This window comes from Drosophila ananassae, assembly GCF_017639315.1.
Source record: "Drosophila ananassae strain 14024-0371.13 chromosome Y unlocalized genomic scaffold, ASM1763931v2 tig00000100, whole genome shotgun sequence".
In the NCBI taxonomy this organism is placed as follows: Eukaryota; Metazoa; Arthropoda; class Insecta; order Diptera; family Drosophilidae; genus Drosophila; species Drosophila ananassae.
In genome coordinates, this window is record NW_025319062.1 from 245,570 (window position 1) to 266,703 (window position 21,134).

The 21,134-nt window shown below is 41.9% G+C and overlaps 1 long non-coding RNA gene and 1 pseudogene across 1 annotated transcript; both read right to left on the minus strand.

The window, feature by feature from the left end:
• Nucleotides 1-493: 493 nt before the first annotated feature.
• On the minus strand, nucleotides 494-7,556 carry LOC116656491 (annotated as a pseudogene).
• An 11,710-nt stretch (nucleotides 7,557-19,266) lies between these two features.
• LOC116656497 lies at nucleotides 19,267-20,211 on the minus strand. The gene is made up of 2 exons (XR_004311429.2): nucleotides 19,919-20,211; nucleotides 19,267-19,838 (listed from the first exon to the last, which is right to left on the minus strand). It is a non-coding gene; the product is annotated as an uncharacterized LOC116656497 (long non-coding RNA).
• Between the last annotated feature and the right edge of the window lie 923 nt (nucleotides 20,212-21,134).

A 21,134-nucleotide genomic window follows, 5' to 3' on the forward strand; every position in this document is an offset into this window, starting at 1 on the left:
GCACCCTTCCAATGGGGGGAGGTCGTCCGCATCGCTGCTGCCGCCGTCTGCAGCTGCCAAGGTGGCTTCTGCTCCAGCCGTGAAGGCTCCCGATCCTGCAATCGAAAGGGGCGCCTACGCGAATTTTCGGAAAGAAGTTTCCTTTCACTCTCGCCACTCTATTGACGCCTGGTTCGAGCGCTCTCTGGATCTGGATGGACACGGCAGCCTGCAACAAAGAATTTTGGACCTTAAGATCATCAGCAATATTATGTGATGAAGCTGTCCCATGCCCTTAAGGATGTTTTGTTGAAAGATGGAATTCAACTGGGGGAGGATGTTGGGACTTGTGTCAGCATCAAATATCATAATTATTTCAATTTAAGTCTCTCAGTGTAACTAGCCGCAGCGGTCCACTAATTGCCCGTTATCAGCTGTTTCATATTCTTTGTTTCTCCCAGATTCGCATGCGCTTTGTTGTTCTTTTGTAGCGCATGCACTTTGGGAGCTTTATTCATTATTGCGGCTACAATAAATAGTTGCGCAAGTTTAGTTACTAGGAAAGAAAATTCGATTCGAAAAAAAAGTTTAGGTGTTTTTTTGACTGTTTTTTAAGAAGCCTTTCAATCGCAGGTAACGAACGATAAACGGAGTCGCAGCCAGAGTTATGCTTATTCTAATTGGTGCAAAAACTTTATGAACAGCATAGGCTATGACAAAAGAGCTTCCAGTAGATATTTTTTCAGCTATCGCGGAAGGAGGAACTCCAAGCAACTCTAAAATGGAAATCATGTTAACTCCACTAGATACGAGTGCATAAAAGCTAACAACCGAAATCAATGAAATGCATACATGGAAGACCACTATAGTAGAACCATACTCCTTAAATGCTTTCCGGAGTTGTTCTTTTTTAGAAAATTTTACTGTTGCTGTTTACTGGATCGGTAAGTTTGAAGTAGGTAATGAAGTAGAAGGAGGCGTCGATCGTGTAGTATAGCTTCGCCGCGCAGATCCACACGAAAATCCTTGGGAATCCGCCCAGTCAGCGCGGGTGTTATCGCGAAGGCAGGTATAGTGAAAATTTTGCATACTTAGCGGCGTGAACTTGTATTCTTGCGACCACTGGCCACCAGGCATATGCAAATGTGAAATCTTATGAATTCCTGCGAATGGAGTTGGCACATTGCTTTGCATAACTGAGTATAGACTGATGGACCCATAGCAATCATATGATTGTACATGAAAGTCTGCGTCAAAATTAGTATTAACTAATCCAGAGAGACACTTAGTGGCACAATTAGGGGTGATGTTTTGTGACGAAGATGCCTGTGTAAGATTGGAAGAAATATCTCTCGACCGTTGTGGAGAGAATCGAGTAGTTTCAGCAGCATCGACGTTCATCGGAATAGGAATTGGAGCAGCAGCAGCGTAAGTTTCTAGCGGTGAACTTTTGTGAAGCAGTTGGGAAGCAGGGTACTTTTGAAAATGGGTATCGAAAAAGTTTAAGGAAAAAGGTAAACGTTTCCAAGGCGTAAAAACGTTTTTCTCGAATTTATAAACATTTTTTAAATGGAGCTTCTGCGCAAGCTCTTAGGGTTTAGGCACTTGTATATTCGGTTTTGTTGGGATCGGCCGCTGCGGTTGTTTTGGGGTTAAATTGACCCAATAAAAATATTGAAATCGAATTGTGGATTATGTATTAATTCGGCGCATTCTAAATGGCGCATCTTAGGTCAAGGTATAGCTTTCAACGACCAATGATATGGCCCCCGGCGTGAGTAAGGAAAGATAACTTCGGGTTGATAAGTTGATATACCCTAACAGTTGCGCAGCAGCTTATATTATTATATATATATATCGGATCGTATGTAATAGACATCAAATCCATTTTTTAATAATAATGTTGGAAACAGACCCAAGCCTCTCCTTATGAAATCCTTATGAAATTTTGTAGATAAGATATTTTTGCGACATATAAACTTTGGAAAGTCCCAACCCTCTAACTTAAAAAACAAGTTATATTTGACTTGGTATAAAGGGTATAAAAAAAGGTTAAATATAAAAATATAAGGTAAGGTTAATATTATACCACAAAGGTATAATATCTTTGTGGTATATTTGGAGGTAAATTAATTATAGTAAAAATAGCTTTGCTCAGCTTTTTTATCTTTTATTTTGGTGCTTATATTGTCGCTCAGCACAGATCTCTCTTCTTTGCAATTTACTAACCCACACTAATCACTCTATTTAATCTCCCTTTATAGTTCCCTGGTACTATGTGGTAAGGTACGTTAATAATAAAAACAACTATCATTAAATTAATTAATCAATAATTATGGACTTTAAACTTGTCCCTGTGTTGAAGTCTTGTAATAGACCAATGTCCTCATCCCAGAATACCATTCACTGCTGGCTCTGTTAAAACGTTTTGCAGGCTAAGTGTGCCGGGTTCACGTCCTCAGTTTCGGATGCCACTTCACGTAGGTCTGGTCTCCACTTTTGCTGTGACGGTGGTCGAGCTGTTCAGGACGAAATGAAATCGTTCATGAGGCAGACTAAAAGCGGTTTCAAGGAGTTGATTCGTGGTTTTCGTAAAATCAATGACCAACTCTGTGCCTCGATACACAGTTTAGTCTTCAACTACTAAATGAGTCTCCAAAGCGTAAGAAATCCGCTTTTAGTGATGTGCTTGTGGCGAGTAATCTTCACCTCTTTCAGCCGACAATTATGCAGCCGCTTATACCTCTGGCCACCCTACGGACCTAAAAAAAATTCGTCTTCCGAATATTTCTGTGTAAATGAGCAATTTTCTGATAAGTTCTCTGTGGCATCGCTTCCACCAGACCCAACAATTCAAAAGTTCAAAAGAGTCACCGAACATGGTATCAACCGTCCGGACCCAATATACGAACTAATATCACTGTATCAGTTACGGCGGCACCAAAATCCTTGCAGGTGATCTCACCATCGAAAATCATTTCTGTTTCCCGGCTTGCCTCTGATACTTCTGAGATTGATATCTCGGCTCACTTAAAAGCCAAAAGAAAAGACGATAGGCGAAGTGAGCGAAGAATCGCTCAGAAGACTTCAGCATTAACACAAAACCCGAAATCATACCTCCGTTTTTAGTTCCACCAGTAGAAATTCCAAAGTTTGACTTAGCCTACCCACATTGGCTACGATTCTACGAAATTTTTACGGAATGCATCCACAATCAAGACTACAGCGATACAGTTAAATTCCGTCTTTTGGAGAATCATGAAACATGTGAAGTAAAACACCTAATCTCAACGTCAATTGACGGACAGACCAGTTACCAGGATGCCTGGCAACGCCTAAAGCATCGATACCAAAATGAACGGCTGTTGATTCGAGAAATCCGAGATCCAAGAATTTTTCGGACACCCCAGAACAAATGGATCAACGGAGCTGCTGCGCAGCTTACATAATACCGTGCTCCGAACGATCGACACTCTCAACGCACTCAAAGTGTCAACAGACAACTGGGAGCCAATCTTGATACAAATCATTGAGGAATGATTGGACCCACATACGCTGTCATCTTTAAAACTAGTCATCACCGATCAAACCAATCGACAATCTCTGAAGCTGATGTTGGAAAACCTTGTGCTTCAGTCAAGTAACAATGCGGAAAAATACGTCCACCGCTCCTATTCTATCCAGTTTATCACGAGTGGTGTGTTCAGCCACAGCCCTGCTTACAGATAAGCCCACCGCCAAAGTGGCAATACATGGATTAGCCGGACCCCATCAGCAATGCCACAGTCTCCTAGATTCTAGATCGCAGATTAACATAATCACCAGAACGATGTCTGACACACTGGGACTACAATTGGTGTCGTCTACCCTGAACATCGCTGCACTGGGCGGGACAACTAAAAGATCACGAAAAGGGCCTGTGGTGACCCTATCATCACTAGCCACTGATTTCCAAAAAAAAAAAAATCAACGTAGTTGTACTACCGGAAATAATGCCCAATCAACCATCCTACCTTATTCAAGCTCCAAGAAATATCTCACCTCAGTTGCGCTTAGCCGATCCTGAATCTACCCAGCCCCAGAATATTGAACTGTTGCTGGGCGTCGAAATCCTCTCCCAGCTTATGAGACCACAAGAGGCATATTTGGGAGGACTGTCACTACTCAAAAATAACGAGCCCCGACAAAGTTTGATTGCATGCATCGGCAAGGAGCAAATAGTAAAATCCGGAAAATTACATAGTTCCCCACTCATGGCGGATCAACAAGAAGAGCCGCATACGGACCCGAACACAACCCTTGTCAACTCACAACGGAAAGCCATAGAGTGCAAGGGCCAGTAAAAAAGAAAATTAAAGGAGTCACCTCCTATTCGGCATGGGTAACATGCATCTCCAAAGAAGAGCAAGAAGCAAGAACAGAAGCAAGAACACTGAACAACCAGAAAAAACGCCTAGTACTGCATGGGATGCCCAAGGAAAATGGTTATGAGGGCGCGTAACAAGGTGAAAAGACAACAAGCCGAATAGATCCGGAATATCGTTGATGTCTTACCAATGCTGGAAATCTCACCCACATGATTCAAATATTTTTTTTGTATTAAAATTAGATTTTTAGTAATTAGTTTTAAGATCCACAATAGATTCTAGTGCAAGGGTACACAACGGTTCACTGAGACGATCCAACATCAACGTACAGCCGCATTGGATTGAGTCCCTCAATGGGCGGGGATAATGTAGGCACCTAGTGCCAAGACCTACCACTCTATATTCACACCCAACACTAGTAGGCAGCGCCAAAAGCGGAAATCAGCAGTATTAGCGGAAAAAATGACCGACTGACCGAAGCAAGCTAAATGCATGTACAAGCAATGCATGCACAAGCAATCTGAGTCAGCAGACTCAGAGGTGGGTGATACTGACATTAACATTAGTTTTTGCACGTCCATAACATTGACCTTCCTTAGATTTAATTATGTATAATTATTATGATTTAGCATCTTATATATGTCGGAGATAAGATAGATTTAATTCAAATAATATTTATTGATTAATTATAAGTTAAGTGTATGGTCAAAAAGGAAATAAATGAGCATTGAAAATGAAGAGAGAGAAGCTTATTAGAATAAGAGCGCGGTAGGGAAAGAGAGTAAAGCCCTGCTGAGAGTGGCGCAATGATGGAAAGAAGGAAGAGGAAAGGGAAGGCAATCAAGAATAGCCATCCGAAGTGAACGGTTATAAAAAAGAATATCGTTGCGACTCGCTGCGCGTGGTGAAAAAGAAAATGACTGAGAAAAACGACCAACATTTCCCGACATATATGAATTGATCTTCTGGAATAAAGATAGTTGCAAAATCAGAGTGAATCGTCTCGTTTCTAAGTGTCAGATCCACGGCACTTAAAATCAACCTACTTCGAGTGATCCTGTGTAAAACAGTTCACAAGTAGGACTCTCGGAAAGCTATCTACTTTGCGTGGCTCCAGTGTAAACGGACCACCAGTAGAACTTTCATCATCGAACCTACTTTGAGTGGCTCCTGTGTAAACGGATTACAAGTGGAGCTTCATTATCTAATCAACTTCGTGGGTTGCTTCCGTGAAACGGTCCATAAGTAGAACCCGCGGCACCCAACCTACTTCGAGTGTTGCTCCCGTGAAACGTACCACAAGTAGACCCCGCGTTAACCAACCTACTTCGAGTATTGCTCCCGTGAAACGGACCACAAGTAGGACCGGCCAATAAGGAATCAGCCGAAACCCCACATCATCACATCAACTCCAGCCTGATAGCAGCAAGCGCCTGGTCATCCCGATCAGTCCCTTGCAGAATCCAATTCTGACAATTAGTCAGAACTTTTTTACGTTCTTTGACTACGACTCCAGGACCAACCGTTACTCCCGCGAGTTCAAATTCGACGTAGTGGCCGCACAACGCTCACTGACGAACCATTGGTGGTGGTGGTATTCGAACGGACCCCGATATTTTCTCGGCGATAACAAATTTTCCGTTACCAACGGAAGCTTTTTGGGATTAAGAAGCTTTCTGGGATTAGCCGGTTGGTACCGGAAATTTATAAACAATTTTTCGTCGGGATCGGCTCCTTTGACCGATATTTGATATTAGGTTTTGTAAAAACACGACTTCTTGACCAAGAGAAAAGCTTAGGAATATTAGTAAGGATACAAGTATTAAAGTCTTGGAAGGGCAGGCTCAGATGGCAACAGCAGCAACAAAGGGGTTGTCAATATTACCAGCTGCGGAAACCAAATCACCATGCAAAATGTTTTGTAGTGCAAGAATATTCCACACAACTTACTATCGGTAAAGAAAATACAGAATGCAGGCATGACCATTGAATTTAATTCTTGAGGTGTAAAAGTATCTAAGAATGGTAAATTGGCTTTTAATGGAATCTGTGAGTACAATGTACCTATTGTAAACTTTCAATAGAACAGTAAAGTATTTACGTCTAAAATTTCAAATAGTGCTGAGTATTGATTATGGCATGAAAGATTAGGTCACATAAGCGTAGGACAATTTTTAGAAATAAAGCGAAATAGTCTTTTTGAATATACTAATATTTTAAAATAAATGACAAGCAATCTAGATTAAAGTTTCAAAAATTTAAAAATAGGGAAAATATTACACGACCTTTGTTTGTTGCCCATTCCGATGTTTGTGGCCCAATAACATCCTTACAGTTTTTTTTGATTTGTATACACATTACTGTGTAACCTATTTAATAACATATAAGTATAACTTTGTAGCGAAGAGCGAGGCTCACTTCAATTTAAAAATTGTGAATTTATATATCATTAATGGAAGGGAATATCTGTCTAATGAAATGCGTGATTTCTGTGTTGAAAAAGGCATCAGCTTTCATTTAAAGGTTCCTCATACTCCTTAAAGGTTGAATGGTGTATCAAAACGGATGATCCGAACAATCACCGAAAAGGCTTTTTTTTTTTTTTTTTTTTTTTACTAATTTTTATTAATTATTCTGTTATTATAAAACAACATAAATTAATCTGATATTGATTTTCCTACAACTATATACAGATTACTTATAAATAAGGCTTGCTAAAATTAGTTTCTATTTACATATGTCTGCTTGGGAGATCTTTAGGGTGTTAGGTTATCTCCGTACCCTGACAACTGTAATTCTGCGCTCTCTTAGTAGATGCCTGACTAGAACGTTTGAGTGATTTTCAAGCTTTTCTTTGTACTTTTTAGCCTGCTCGTTTAGTACGTCGCCTACTTTGGGTACCATCAGGTCCTTCTCTAAGTTCGAGGTGCGCATGTACCATGGGGCTCCGGTAATCATACGCAGTGTTTTGGCTTGCATAATTCGAATTTTATCCATGATTGATTTTGCTGCAATGCCGTAAACTTGCAGCCCATAACGCCACAAGGGAGCAATTACTGCTTTATATATTAATATCTTATTTCTAAGGGATAGTTTGTTTCGTTTGTTGGGTACCATCAGGTCCTTCTCTAAGTTCGAGGTGCGCATGTACCATGGGGCTCCGGTAATCATACGCAGTGTTTTGGCTTGCATAATTCGAATTTTATCCATGATTGATTTTGCTGCAATGCCGTAAACTTGCAGCCCATAACGCCACGAGGGAGCAATTACTGCTTTATATATTAATATCTTGGGGGCCCCGTACCCTAGTGGGTAGTGTAACTGCTCGCTAAGCGTGGGGTCGTGGGTTCGAGCCCCACTCATGGAAGCTTTTCATGACCTGCTTATCTTTCGGCATAATATGTGTAATGGAATTTTTCTGGTCCCATTACACATACCATGTTGGAAAGACGGCATTCCCGGACGTCGTCAGATGGCAGCCCCATCTCTGGGATAGGTCGCACCCGGCTAATCACCGGATCGACTGAAAATAAATGATTACAGAAACAAATACAAGAAATGAAGAAAATAACCACCCCCCCAACCCGATGACGACCATTCGCATTATGAAACGGACACGAATTGGACAATGGAACGTGAGGACTTTAATGGAACCAACCAGACTGGCGCAGTTTGAAGGAGAAATGGAGAAAATGCAGATCGCAATTGCAGGCATCAGTGAAATGAGATGGAGAGGGAATGGGACAACAACAACATCAACTGGCAACCTAGTGATGCACAGCGGGAGCAATGATGGTGGCAGGAATGGAGTAGGAATTTACGTGTCCAAACAGTTCAAGCAGACACTAATCTTCTGGAGCCCAATATCCGACAGAATCATCAGTGCCAGATTCCGATGCAATGCTAGGCACATCACCATCGTACAGTGCTATGCCCCAACAGAAGACGCCAGCGATGACATCAAAGATGACTTCTACAACGCCCTCACATCTTCACTCACGAGGATTGGAAGAGGAGACGTCAAAATACTCATGGGAGACTTCAACGCAAAAATTGGCCCCAACAACAATGGACTAGAAACAATAATGGGAAAACATGGTGTTGGCTCACGCAGCAACAACGGTGATAGACTTATCGACTTGTGCCAAACATTCCAACTGGTCATTGGTGGCACTGTATTTCCACACAAGGAAGTCCATAAATACACATGGACATCTCCAAATGGGCATACACGCAACCAAATTGACCACATCTGCATAAGTAAGAAATGGAGACGCTCACTAATGGATGTAAGAAATAGGAGAGGCGCGTCAATCGACAGTGACCACGAGTTGGTAGTCTGGGAGCTCATCATCAAGCTCAGACGAAACCACAACACTGGCACCAGGAACACAAGAAGACCGCCTCCTCTTAACCTACATCGACTTGGCGACTCCACTCTATCTACCAGAATGGCAACAACGCTACGTGAGCAACTAGGGCCGCAGCAGGAGGAGCACTCATGGGAGTTGACATGCAGAATACTGAGAAGCACAGCGGAGGAGGTGCTTGGCACCCGACAACGCAGACAAGTGGATTGGATATCGACACACACATGGGACCTTATCAACAGACGGAACAGCCTCAAATCTAGAGCGGATCACGACTGCAGAGTTCGAGGTGAATATAACGAGCTATGCAAGTTGGTGAAAAAATCTGCTAGAAATGATAAGAGGAAATTACTGGACAGGCTTGCTGAAAACGCAGAAAGCGCAGCAAACGCAAACAATATGCGTGCACTGTACCAGATAATTGGACAACTATCCGGAAAATGTCAAAGGCAAACCCATCCAGTGCGAGATTCAACCGGAAAACTCCTTACAGAAGAGGAGGCACAAATCCAAAGATGGCGACAACACTTCATGGAGATCAGCTGCACAGAACAACCAAGCAGCATACAAGAAGACTCCTTAAGTGGCATGTCAAGCAATAACATCAGGATATCACCCACCGCACCATCAGTTAGAGAAATCAAGGAAGCAATCAGGAAACTTAAGAACAACAAGGCGGCTGGAGATGACGGCATATCGGCCGAGCATCTCCAGATAGACTCGCAACTAATGGCCGAAACATTGCATCCACATTTCACCAACATATGGGAAAGTGAGCGAATCCCAGCATCCTGGAAAAAAGGAATCATCGTCAAGCTACCGAAGAAAGGCGACCTCAGTAACTGCAACAATTGGCGAGGAATTACCCTGTTGAACACAAGCTACAAAATACTTGCCACCCTAATAAACGAACGTCTTCAGGAAAAAATCGAGACAACACTGCGAGATGAGCAAGGAGGATTCAGACCACATAGGAGTTGCGTAGATCAGGCAAACACACTACGCGCAATTACCGAGCAAGCTGTGGAATGGCGATCACCCTTGTATCTCCTGTTCATCGACTTCCAAAAGGCATTCGATTCAATAGACAGAGCAGCGATATGGCGAGCACTTGCAAGGAAGGGAGTGCCAGTGAAGATCATCAGCATAATAAAAGCTATGTACGATGATGCGGATCTGGCCGTACTGCACAACGGAAAAATAAGTGCACCCTTTCAGACAAATACTGGAGTAAAGCAAGGATGCCCCCTATCACCACTTCTGTTCAATTTGGTAATTGACGAAACTATGAGAGAAGTATGCAGACCCAGGCGCGGAATCACATGGAGCTTCACCCGACAGCTTGAAGATCTGGACTACGCGGATGACATCTGCCTTCTCGCTCATAAATTCGAAGATATCCAAGCTAAAGCAAATGACCTCGAGACCCGAGCCAACTCAGACGGACTAACAATCAACGCATCAAAAACAAAGGCGATGCGCATCAATAATTCCAGCCAAAGCAACATAACCATTGGAGGAAAAACTATCGATTTCGTCGACAGTTTTAACTACCTGGGATGTGTCATAGCAGCCAATGGTGGAGTGGAAAGAGATGTAGACAGTCGACTGAGCAAAGCAAGATCTGCATTTGGAAGACTACACCGAGTATGGAGAAACCAGCAAATAAATAGAAAAACAAAGCTACGCATCTTCAACTCGTGTGTTAAATCCATACTACTGTACGGATCGGAGACGTGGCTGACCACACAAAGAATGCTGATGAAAATACAATCATTCATCAATAAGTGCCTAAGAATAGTATGTGGTATATTCTGGCCTACCAGAATATCCAACGAAGACTTGTGGCACTGCACAGGTGAGGTCCCAATCCACCAACAGTTAAAGAAAAGAAAATGGAAGTGGATTGGCCACGCACTCAGAAAGGAACCAGGAAGTATCGTCAGGATGGCGCTAGAATGGAACCCACAGGGAAGTAGAAGAGTGGGACGCCCCAAGATGTTCTGGCGCCGTACAGCACTCCGCGAACTGTCCTTAGGAAGAATTACATGGGACACAGCAAAGCAAACAGCACCAAATAGAGTCCGGTGGAAAACCCTTGTAGAAGCCCTAAGCTCCCAGGAGGAGTAAATAAGGAAAAAAAAAAAAAATATTAATATCTTATTTCTAAGGGATAGTTTGTTTCGACTATTAAGAAGCCATCTTAACCTTTTCAGTTTCATATTAATGGCCCTCGTGATGGACATTATGTGTGTACGGAAGGTGAGCCGCTTGTCTAGATAAACCCAATGTACTTGTAACCTGCTACGTGGGGCACTTGTTGCCCCAAGAGGAACACTCCAGGACAGGACTGTGGACGCAAGGCATAGGTCACATTGGCGCATTTGTTGGGATTTATTCCAATGTTCCAATTTTTGTCCCACTGTTCAAATCTTTCAAGGTACTCTTGTAGAGCATTCGTGGCCGCGAAAATGCATCTGTTCCTCGCTAGGATGGCAGTGTCGTCAGCAAAGGTTGCTGTTATTAAATTTTGGCAGTTCCGACTTGCAGGCATGTCATATGTGAACAGTGTATAGAGAAGTGGGGACAAAACGCTACCCTGTGGCACTCCTGCACGGATTTCTTTGGTGTTGGACTCAGCGGCATCCAAAACTACAGTGAACGATCTTTGTTCCAAAAAGCTTCGTACTAAAAGCCACAGTTGGGGTGGAAGTAGCGTCTTTAATTTGTAAAGCAATCCAGAGTGCCACACTCTGTCGAAGGCTTGCTTTATATCAAGGTATGCAGCCACTACATATTTCGAAGCCAAGGATCCTTCCAGAATGAAGTTTACCACTCTGTTCAATTGTTCAGGCGTTCCATGAGATTTGCGAAATCCAAACTGAAAGGGAGGTATGCTGTTCTGGATTTCCCTGATGTTCAGTATCCGAGAAGCAAGACACCGTTCGAATAATTTTGCTACTGAAGGTAATAGGCTGATAGGTCTATATGAGTCTAAGTTATTTGCACTTTTACCAGTTTTAAGGATCATACAGATTCTTGCCTTTTTCCATTGTTTCGGAAAGTATTCTAGCCTCAACACGGCATTAAAAATAAGTACCAAAAATAAGAGAGCTTTGAAGGGTAGCGCTTTCAATGTATAGTTATCTATTCCGTCATCCCCTGGCGCTTTCTTTGATTTTAGCGACTCAATGTGGGTCGACACTTCCTCTACACTGATGGCTCGTATTGGACGGCACATTTGTCCGGGCTGATCAATTCCTTCCTGTACGTCATTTCTAGTGGCGGCTGAAGAAAACTCCTGGAATCGATTTTGAAGGTTGTCTATAAACGCTTCTGCGCGCTCACTTGGCGATCTATCCCAAGAGAGAAATTTTGGGGTCACCTGTTTTTTTAAATTTACTCGCTATCTTCCATAGAAAGTGGTTTGATGAAGCATCCGTTGACATGTCGTCCAATAAGAGATCGGTCTGCTTTTGCTTGTTCAGATTCAGTCGTTTTGCCAACCGATTGGAAATCCTCCGATATATTCTGTTGACGACGGGGTCCCTAGTTCGACATAATTGTCTTCCTAGCCTTCTCTTGAGTATTAGCAAGGTAACAATCGTATGTGGGAGATTGGATTTCGGTAGTCGGCTCTGAGTAGAGTTTCTTGGAGTGGCAACAAGGGCAGCAGAGTGGATTTTATTTAGGAAGATGGCGTTTGTATCCTCTATGTCATTCGGCGATTGAATTTCTAGGTTGAGATCCAATGTTTCCTCCAGATCTTTTCGAAAAACTTCTAAATTAGTTCCAGGTGGGAGTAACCGTCTTGTGGGTGTTCTCGTCTTCGCCGTAGAGTTACATTTGACTATTAGAGGAATTCTGGACAGCTTCCAAAAGGCAGGAGCCTCTCGTATCTGCTCTAAAATTACCCCAGGACCTATTTTTTGCATTAAAGTCTCCCCCAATTAAAAAAGAGTCTCCTAAGTGGTTCAATAATTCTTCGAAGTCCTCTGTAGTCCATGGGATGTTGGGAGGTAGGTATAACGCAGAAACTTTTAGTTCACCTTTGTTAGTTGTGACTTGAATGGTAGCCATTTGGATCTTATCCAGTCGAATTGGGTCATGTTGGAAGTATGAAAGTTCCTGTTTTACTAGGATCGCTGCACCCCCTCTAGGACTATTGCTAGGGTGATCCGCTTTATGAAGGTTGTAGCCGGGTATGAAGATTTGTCTATTGGGTTGAAGCCATGTCTCGGTGATTAGCATCAGGTCGAGATTGTGTTCTTGAAGGAATTGTTTCAATTCTTCCGTATGCGAATTCCACGAGCATTCCATAATCCAAGGCTTAGATTGTGGAGGTTCATACTTTAGAGTTAATAAATTTTAAGCATAGTTGTCTAAGGAACTGGTTAGTGTCTTTGAGCTCTTTAAACATGGCTTGGAGAGTATCCACCTTGCATAGGAAAGATTTCCACGTACAACAGACGCGGGAACAAATTGATTCTCTCTATAATCATTCGAGCATCAAAAATAAGCTGGAATATTGATTTTCGGCTTCCGTATTTCCGAAATCGCATTATAAACTTGGCACTCTCTAGACCAAGCTGCATGATTTTTTCCACAATTAAAGCAGGCGAGTTGATCGTCTGCTGACTTGTTGCAAAGTGCGGTGGGATGATCCTGAGCACACTTGCCGCATGTAAACGGACGTAGGCAGTAATTTTTGGTATGTCCAAAACCTTGACATCTATGGTAAAGGATGCTGTCCATTTTTTTCTTTGGTATTTCCACCAATACCTGTTGTCGTCCGATAGTTTTAATTTTCAGCGCCTCTTTGTTGTTATCCCTGCGGGCTAGATCAATGAAAAATAAGTGGTTGGGGATAGCTTCTTCGACTGTTCCCTCATTCTTTTGGGAACGCACTTTGCGAGGACATGGGTTATACACGCTTAGGACTTCGTGTCCGCACTGTGTCTCTTTGATTGTCTGGATGGGTGTAGAGTTAGCCAAGTGTCGTACTATCACGCGGTACGCTTTGTCTTCTTTTAGCTGATAAGTAAAGTGCGTTGCATTTTTCTCCAAAGCAAACGCACAAGGCTACGGTAAGCGTCTGGGTTGCCAGTATTGACTTTTACCTTGTTGTTCCTGCCAATTTTAATCGTAAAGCTGTCTGGACCAATGACACTTTCTATTTCTTTTTCCATGAGGAGTACGTCTGACACGTTTTCGATGAAAATTGGAGGAGGTTTATGCATTTTGGGTCTTACATCTGTCATCTCTTGATCTGTTTCATCAGCTAGTTCCTCCGCTAAGGCCAGTTCAGAATCTGGGTTGGGTTGTCTGCCATTTTGGCATGGTTTGAGGAGTCTGTTCCTTCACACTCATCGGATGCGGAGGTACTGGTAAGGCTAGTACTGGTAATTCCGCTTGTAATGGAGCATACTCCTCCAATAGTCGTGCTAGTGACTGCATATGTGCTACATCCAGCAGTTGATGTAGTCACTGAACATGTGCTTACTGAGGTTGCATTAAGCCAGTTGCTTACCGGCAGTTTGACCTCATTGGGAATGGTTAGTGTGGCACGCAGCTCTGCTGGCGTTAGATTGGCAATCTTCTTCATTTCTTCGAACTTTGCCTTGCTGAGACGAGATGAAGTTTCTACATATTTATCCATAGACTTTTCTCAGAGCTGTCTGCCGCTTCGGTCTTGGAGGTGGTCAATATAATTAGTGCCCTGCACCAAAGTATGACATACCAGAAGACCCTTGTGCCCTGCACTAAGGTTGCCACACAAGATTTCTCGAGAACTTCCTGGAACACTTAACAGAGCACGTGCTTTCAGCTACAACATGCAAGGCCACTGGCCTGTGCCTCACTTAATGAATACTACAGCAAATTTGACACTATTCTTTACTTCTCAATTTTTTTTTCCGACACTTCGACAGCTCACCTCGGAATGACCGAAAAGGCTAGTGTTATGATCAACTCAATAAACATTTTTGGGGTGAAGCTTTTTTAACATCAACTTCTTTAATTAACAGATAACCAAGTAGAGCATTGGAAAAGATAAATTTAACACCATTTGAGGTGTGGCATAATAAAGAGCTAAAGATTTTCTGAAGATATCTGAAGATTTTTGGTTTGACGGTATATGCATTGAATAAAGTACAAATAACAAAGTTTGACGAAAGGTCAATTTAAGCTATACTTGTTGGATATGAACCAAATGAATATAAATTGTGGAATGAGGAATCGAGGAAATTTATGACTGCAAGAGATGTTGTGGTGGATAAAATAAACATGCTAAAATCAACAGTTTTACATGGAAAAGACTCGGATTTTCAAAGTAATGAACAAAATAATTAATCTTTAACTAAAGAAAATAAAGAGTTGGATTTTCTTTTTGTGGAAAATTAGGAATCTTTTGATTCTGAGATAAATGAACAACTCACTGAAAATTCCACATATCTTGAGAATGCCGATCCAGTCGTTTAAACTGGTGATAAATTAAAACAAAATAAAAAGAAAGAAAAAATCAGACGTAGCGAAAGAATTAAAAGTAAACCCAAATTATCAGAGCTATTTTTAGAAAGATGTCTTATGAATACTCAAATATGCCTAAATGATATTCCTAATACCTTTGATGAGATTAAGTTTCGTGAGGACAGATCTTTCTGGGAGAATGCTGGGTAATGAATCTGGGAAAATAATACTTGGACCTTAACGCAGAAGCCCGATAATAAAAACATATTTGATTGCAAATGGGTATTAAGTATTAAACAAGATGAATTTGGGAACTTCCAGTTTTAGAATTTTGTTTGGCACTTTCAAATCAACACGATTTAATAGTTTTTCATATGGATGTAAAAACTGAATTTTTAAATGCAACTCTAAAGGATGAAATCTATATAAACGTTCCAAAAGCCCTGAATCATTCTTATGAGAATAAAGTATTTAAGCTTAATAAAGGTATATATGGCCTTAAGCAAGCTGCTAGATGTTGGTTTGAAGTTTTTGAAAGTTTTGTGAGGAGATTAGATCTCCCACACGCCTAGACAGGTAGCAAGAGGGGCAGCAGAAGGGGGGGGGGGAATAAACAAGTCAGCGTCGGATGGGCCAGCGCTGCTGTGTTTAGAAAAAACGGAAAGGGAGAAATGCGTCCAGCACGGACGGCATGCGCGGGCACCAGCGGGGGCAAGAGGAACCAGCAGGGCGTCGCGCACGAAAGAAGGAGCAGGAGGAATCACCGTGGAACGTAACGGTCCCGGGCGGAAAGGGAGAAATGCGTCCAGCTCGGACGGCATGCGGGGGCACCAGCGGGGGCAAGAGGAACCAGCAGAGCGTCGCGCACGAAAGAAGGCGGAGGAGGAATCACCGTGGAACGTAACGGTCCCGGGCGGGCCTCCGCGGCCGCGCTCGAAGGTGATAAGAGAGAGCGGGGAAGGCGGGGAACTGAGCGGCCCGCGACTAGGCAGCTGTGTTTAGAAGAATGCAGAAAACACAGAAATGCATTTTGGGAATGCCCAAAGGGGGGGGCGGGGGGGTGCGCGGGGATATCTGGAGGATTGAGCTGCACAATAACAATACGGATGAGCGAAAGATTAACGGCAGGAAGTCGATTTGCGAGGATTAACGGGCGCCTCTGGCACTATATAAGGAGGGCCCCTGGAGCAAATCGGGACCGAGTCTTCTAGGGAAGCTGGAAGAGTTGAGTGCAAGACCCCCCCGTGGGTACGTCCGTCAGACTCAAGTGCGGTATTTAGAGCGACTGCGAAGGATCTGCGAGTCAGTAGCCAAAGGACCCCCTATGGGTAAGTCCGGCGGCGGTACGCGAGTCAATCAAGCAATAGAAGTCAGTAGCAAGTGGGAACAGGATCAAGCATCCGCGGCGGAACCGAAGCCCAAGGGTAAATCGAGTCGGGTTAGTTTATTCCCGGACACGACAGGTATCCTGGCGACGAATCGGACCATAGCGACGGATAGGCCTGGCGTACGCCTTGTCGGTTCCTGATCAATAAGTCCAGGTGTGATCCTGTGAAGAAAGGGATAGCCAGCTCGGGAACTCAAGCCCAACAGTGAAACCAAGCAGGGACACCCCGGGAGAGTCATTAGAATCCTGATCCAGGCGCTAAGGCGTATGCACAGCGTATCACCTGGAGTTAAAGGGGGCGCAACGCCAAAACCTCTGGCCTGCCATAGATCCTGCGGGGCGTATGCACGCAGGTGTTTGGAGGAGATTGACGAACGCGACAAAGGGGTGTGTCCTGCGGGGTAGGTAGGTCCTTCGTGCCCAGATCCTCCCGCTAAGCAGATAAAAGCATATCCTGCCCGGTGTATGCCTGGGAGGAGAGCCAATCGGTCTGTTAACACGGATTAGGTGCCGGCCACGGCCAAAGGGCATCCACGGTGAGCCAAAGATACCAAAGGTCCACGGCACCCGCAACGGAAGAGGAGCAACAGAAGCAGCGACGACGAGGGACCAGCAGTGACGACGAGGGAGCGGCCGCGACGACGAGGGAGCAGCAGCGACGACGAGGTAGCAGCAGCGACGACGAGCGAGCAGCGGCAGCAACAACACAGGCCCCGCAACCCAGAGCCCGTGAGTCTAAACGAAGGGAATTGTGAGCCGTTTCGGCGCCAGGCCCCAAGACCACACGACCTGCCGGGCGCAAGCTTTGGGAGGGCGTGTGTATTGGCACCAACCCGGAGCGTGGATCGGGAATCGACGGAAGGACGAGCGGTCGGTCGGCTAAGCCAAGCGGCCGGTGAGATTCACCCTTTTTGTAAACTTTGCATAATAAAGAGGATTTGTTTTAAACGAAGCATACCGGGTTATTTCTGGGCTCGGGGAATCAGGTCGAATCTATAAATTTTGGTGGAACGTACCCCCAAACTCTGTGAGCTAGTCGCGGCATTTGTTGTGAACAAAACATTAGCAAAAACAGTTTGTTACAGTTTGAAGTAGAAGGTTTTGAAGAAGGATGTTGGATTGAATGAGGAGTTGATCGGTTTATTTACATTCTGGATAAGGGAGGGAATTACCCTCAATGCAATTGCAACAAACAAATCTGATATGTAAATCTTACCTTCATGATAAGTTTCAAATGACTGATTTCCTGGAAATTACACACTTTATTGGCATAAAAATTGACAGAACTGATGGGTGGATTTGTCTTAGTCAGTCAGCGTATATTAAAAATATATTGACAATCTTGACACCTCCCATGCAAGTTGGACTATACAGCTCTGCAATCGGAAGAACTATGTGATGCACCGTGTAGAAATTTCATTGGTTGTTTGATGTACATAATGTTAAGTAAACGGCCTGACTTAAGTACTTCAATAACTATTCTAAGCAGATATACAAACAACAACAATAAGGCAATGCCTTAAAAGAGTTCTTAGATATCTGAAGGGAACTGTTAATCTCAAGCTTAGATTCATGAAAGAAACCAATTTTAATAATATTCTTACAGGATCTGTAGATTCCGATTGGGCTGTAAATGAAACTTACAGAAGAAGTAACACTGGGTATTTATTTAAAATGTTTGAAAGTTGTTTGGCCTCGTTTGAAGGTGTAAGAGAAGCAAGGCCAAGTGGATCTCATGAAGTTCTTGTCATTAACTTAAATTTTTATATTTACTAATAATCTCAATTAATTAAGTTAAGCTTATGAACTGTTTAATTCCATTTGTGTAAAACTTTACTTAAGTTAATTTTTTGGGCCTAGTTGTGTTTTAGTGGGTTTTCCCAACTCTTGTAGCAAATGCTGGATCTAATGTATCAAATTTTATCAAATACCAATTAAAATTTAAGCACAAACGTTAAGAATCGAAGTACAAATATGCAAAAGTCCCATAGACAATTATGCACGCATACATATATATTTGCTTCAATGTATGTGTATAGCAAGTGGAGGCACATTCAAATGTGTTCCTTCTTTCTCGCCTATTCGTTGTTCTCTTGGCCTCTCCATATTCTTGTTCACTTCTTTTCTGGCATCGAAAGCGTGGGTTTCATAAAATCGAATTGTGCGTTATCATTAATTTATTAAGGGTTGTGTGGTTAATACTTAATTGTATTACTTATTTATTAACAAAAAAATAGTTACCTTTTTGTAAATATTTAATCATTGGGTTCATTGTGCAATTTTTGAGTAGTCTTTAATGAATATATTATATATTACTAGCTGTCCCGGCAGACTTCGTACTGCCAGCTGTTGTTTATTTTTTGTTGCGTTCAGAATCTTCTTTTGTGACAAAACTTAAGTTTTCAAACTTAAAAAAATTATCTGATACAGTAAGAACTGAAGATAGCTAAAATTAAGTTTCGCGGAGCTATCATTTTAATCATTTTCAATCCCAAAAATTAAAGAGTACCCTCTTATTTTATTCAACTTCATTTATTGAATAAAACCATAAAGTTTTATAATTATTTTCGATACATCATATTGCTTACTTATAAAGAGTTTTCCTGAAATACTGGCTATTTATAAAATTTAAATTTGATATTCACAGACACACACTGTTAAAATACAATGTGTTAATTAATTAAAAGCTTTCTCATAAACTATATTTTTTGTTTTATTTTGTGGTGCGTAAATAAACAAAGAAGACGGTTTTCCGACGCCCGAACACGCGACGTCTAATTGTCCATGCGCGAAATAGGGAAACTCCAAGTTGATTCCACGAACTTCTAACGATTGTCCTTCCGATTTATTTATAGTCATCGCAAAATCCAGACGTACTGGAAATTGTAAGCATTTAAAATCGAATGGTGTGTCCGTTGGAATCATTGGTATCCGCGGGATCAAGACATCCTCTCCTTTGTATTTTCCTTTTATGATTGTTGTCTCAATGACGTTATTTATCAGTCTTTTCACAGCCAGTCTTCCAGTATTATGGCTATCAGATGGCATCCGATCCAATGCTATTTTGATCATGTTTACTAAATTGTTATTCTGATGAAGAAACATTTGTAATTGTTGGACAATGGTTCTCTTTACTGTTGGTTTGTGAGCACAACGAATATTAATTTCCGCATCGGAATTGCCCATAAAATAAATTTGTAAAAATTGATGATCTGCATCAGGTAGTGGTATCAGAGTTCCCAGTAAGTGATAAAATTGTCCTTGTATCTGTGATTTTTCAAAATTTGGCCATTAATTATTTCCTATATATATATTTGAATACAAACTTGAATATTTTTATATAATACCTTAAAAGTGGGCATGAAATTGGCTTGTATAATATGTGTAGCACCAAATGATGGCATCTGAACACAGTTGTTATATTTCTGAATGTTGGTCAAGAAGTGCTTCGAATCATTTCCAATCCCAGAAACTAAGGAGCGTAAAGGATCTGGTGGTGGGACCAATTGTGGCAATTTTACTTTGCCTTCAGCGCAACATAATCCAGTAGATTTACCAGTGTACTTTAACGCTTTACAATATTTACAAATTGTTTTCATATCCCCAATTTTTACTGATTTGTCGGCACAATAATCAATTGCCGGATGATAGTGGAATGCAGCTCGTTCAAGAATCACAGGAGCACTGCGTCTGCGGATTCGCTTAGTTTCATTATGTCTAGCTTGCTGTTGATGTGTTTAATGTACACGAACTCGTTGCATTCTAAGCCTATCTCCTACATTGCCACTCACTAAAGAACGCAATTCTGACATAGCAATACGACTATTTTCTTGATCTGTGCGGTTAGCACTTGAGGTAGCTCTTCGCACATTTAATTGACTACGACGACCTAAGTCAGGGCGTCTTCTCCTCGGCATCGTAAATTGTAATTAATCAAAGTGAGAAAATTTCCCGCAAAATTTGAGAAGTGAGAAAATTTCAAATTAACATTTTTTCCAATTATTTTTCACAATTTTTCAGTAAACACAATATCGGTTTGTCACATAAAATTAACTGAGCAGAGAACAATGAGTAGCTGTCAAAGAATGTATCACGTACCGGCGCCTACTATTATTGTAGAAAAAAGAGAAATTAAAAATTTTGTCTAAAAAATAAAAATAAAAATTTAGGGGTGGATTACCCCTAAAATTTAGGGGGATGAAAAATAGATGTTGGCCGATTCTCATAGATACCGGATAAGCACAAAAAATTTCATCAAAATCGGTCAAGCCGTTTCGGAGGAGTATGGCAACGAAAACTGTGACACGAGAATTTAATATATTAGATATATAAAATTATATTTTATATATTAGATATATAGAAAAAACTTCCTTACTTTTGCGCTTAGGGGACTTAATTGGGATGCAAATCTTTACCTCCCCTCTTATCGTTGTAGACTTTTACTAATCAACTTACCATCCTTAAAAAACCGTAGAACGATGCTGGGTGTCATGTTTTTATATAATCTTATTTATGGAAATATAGACAGCCAGCATTTGCTAACACGCTTAAATTTTAACGTTC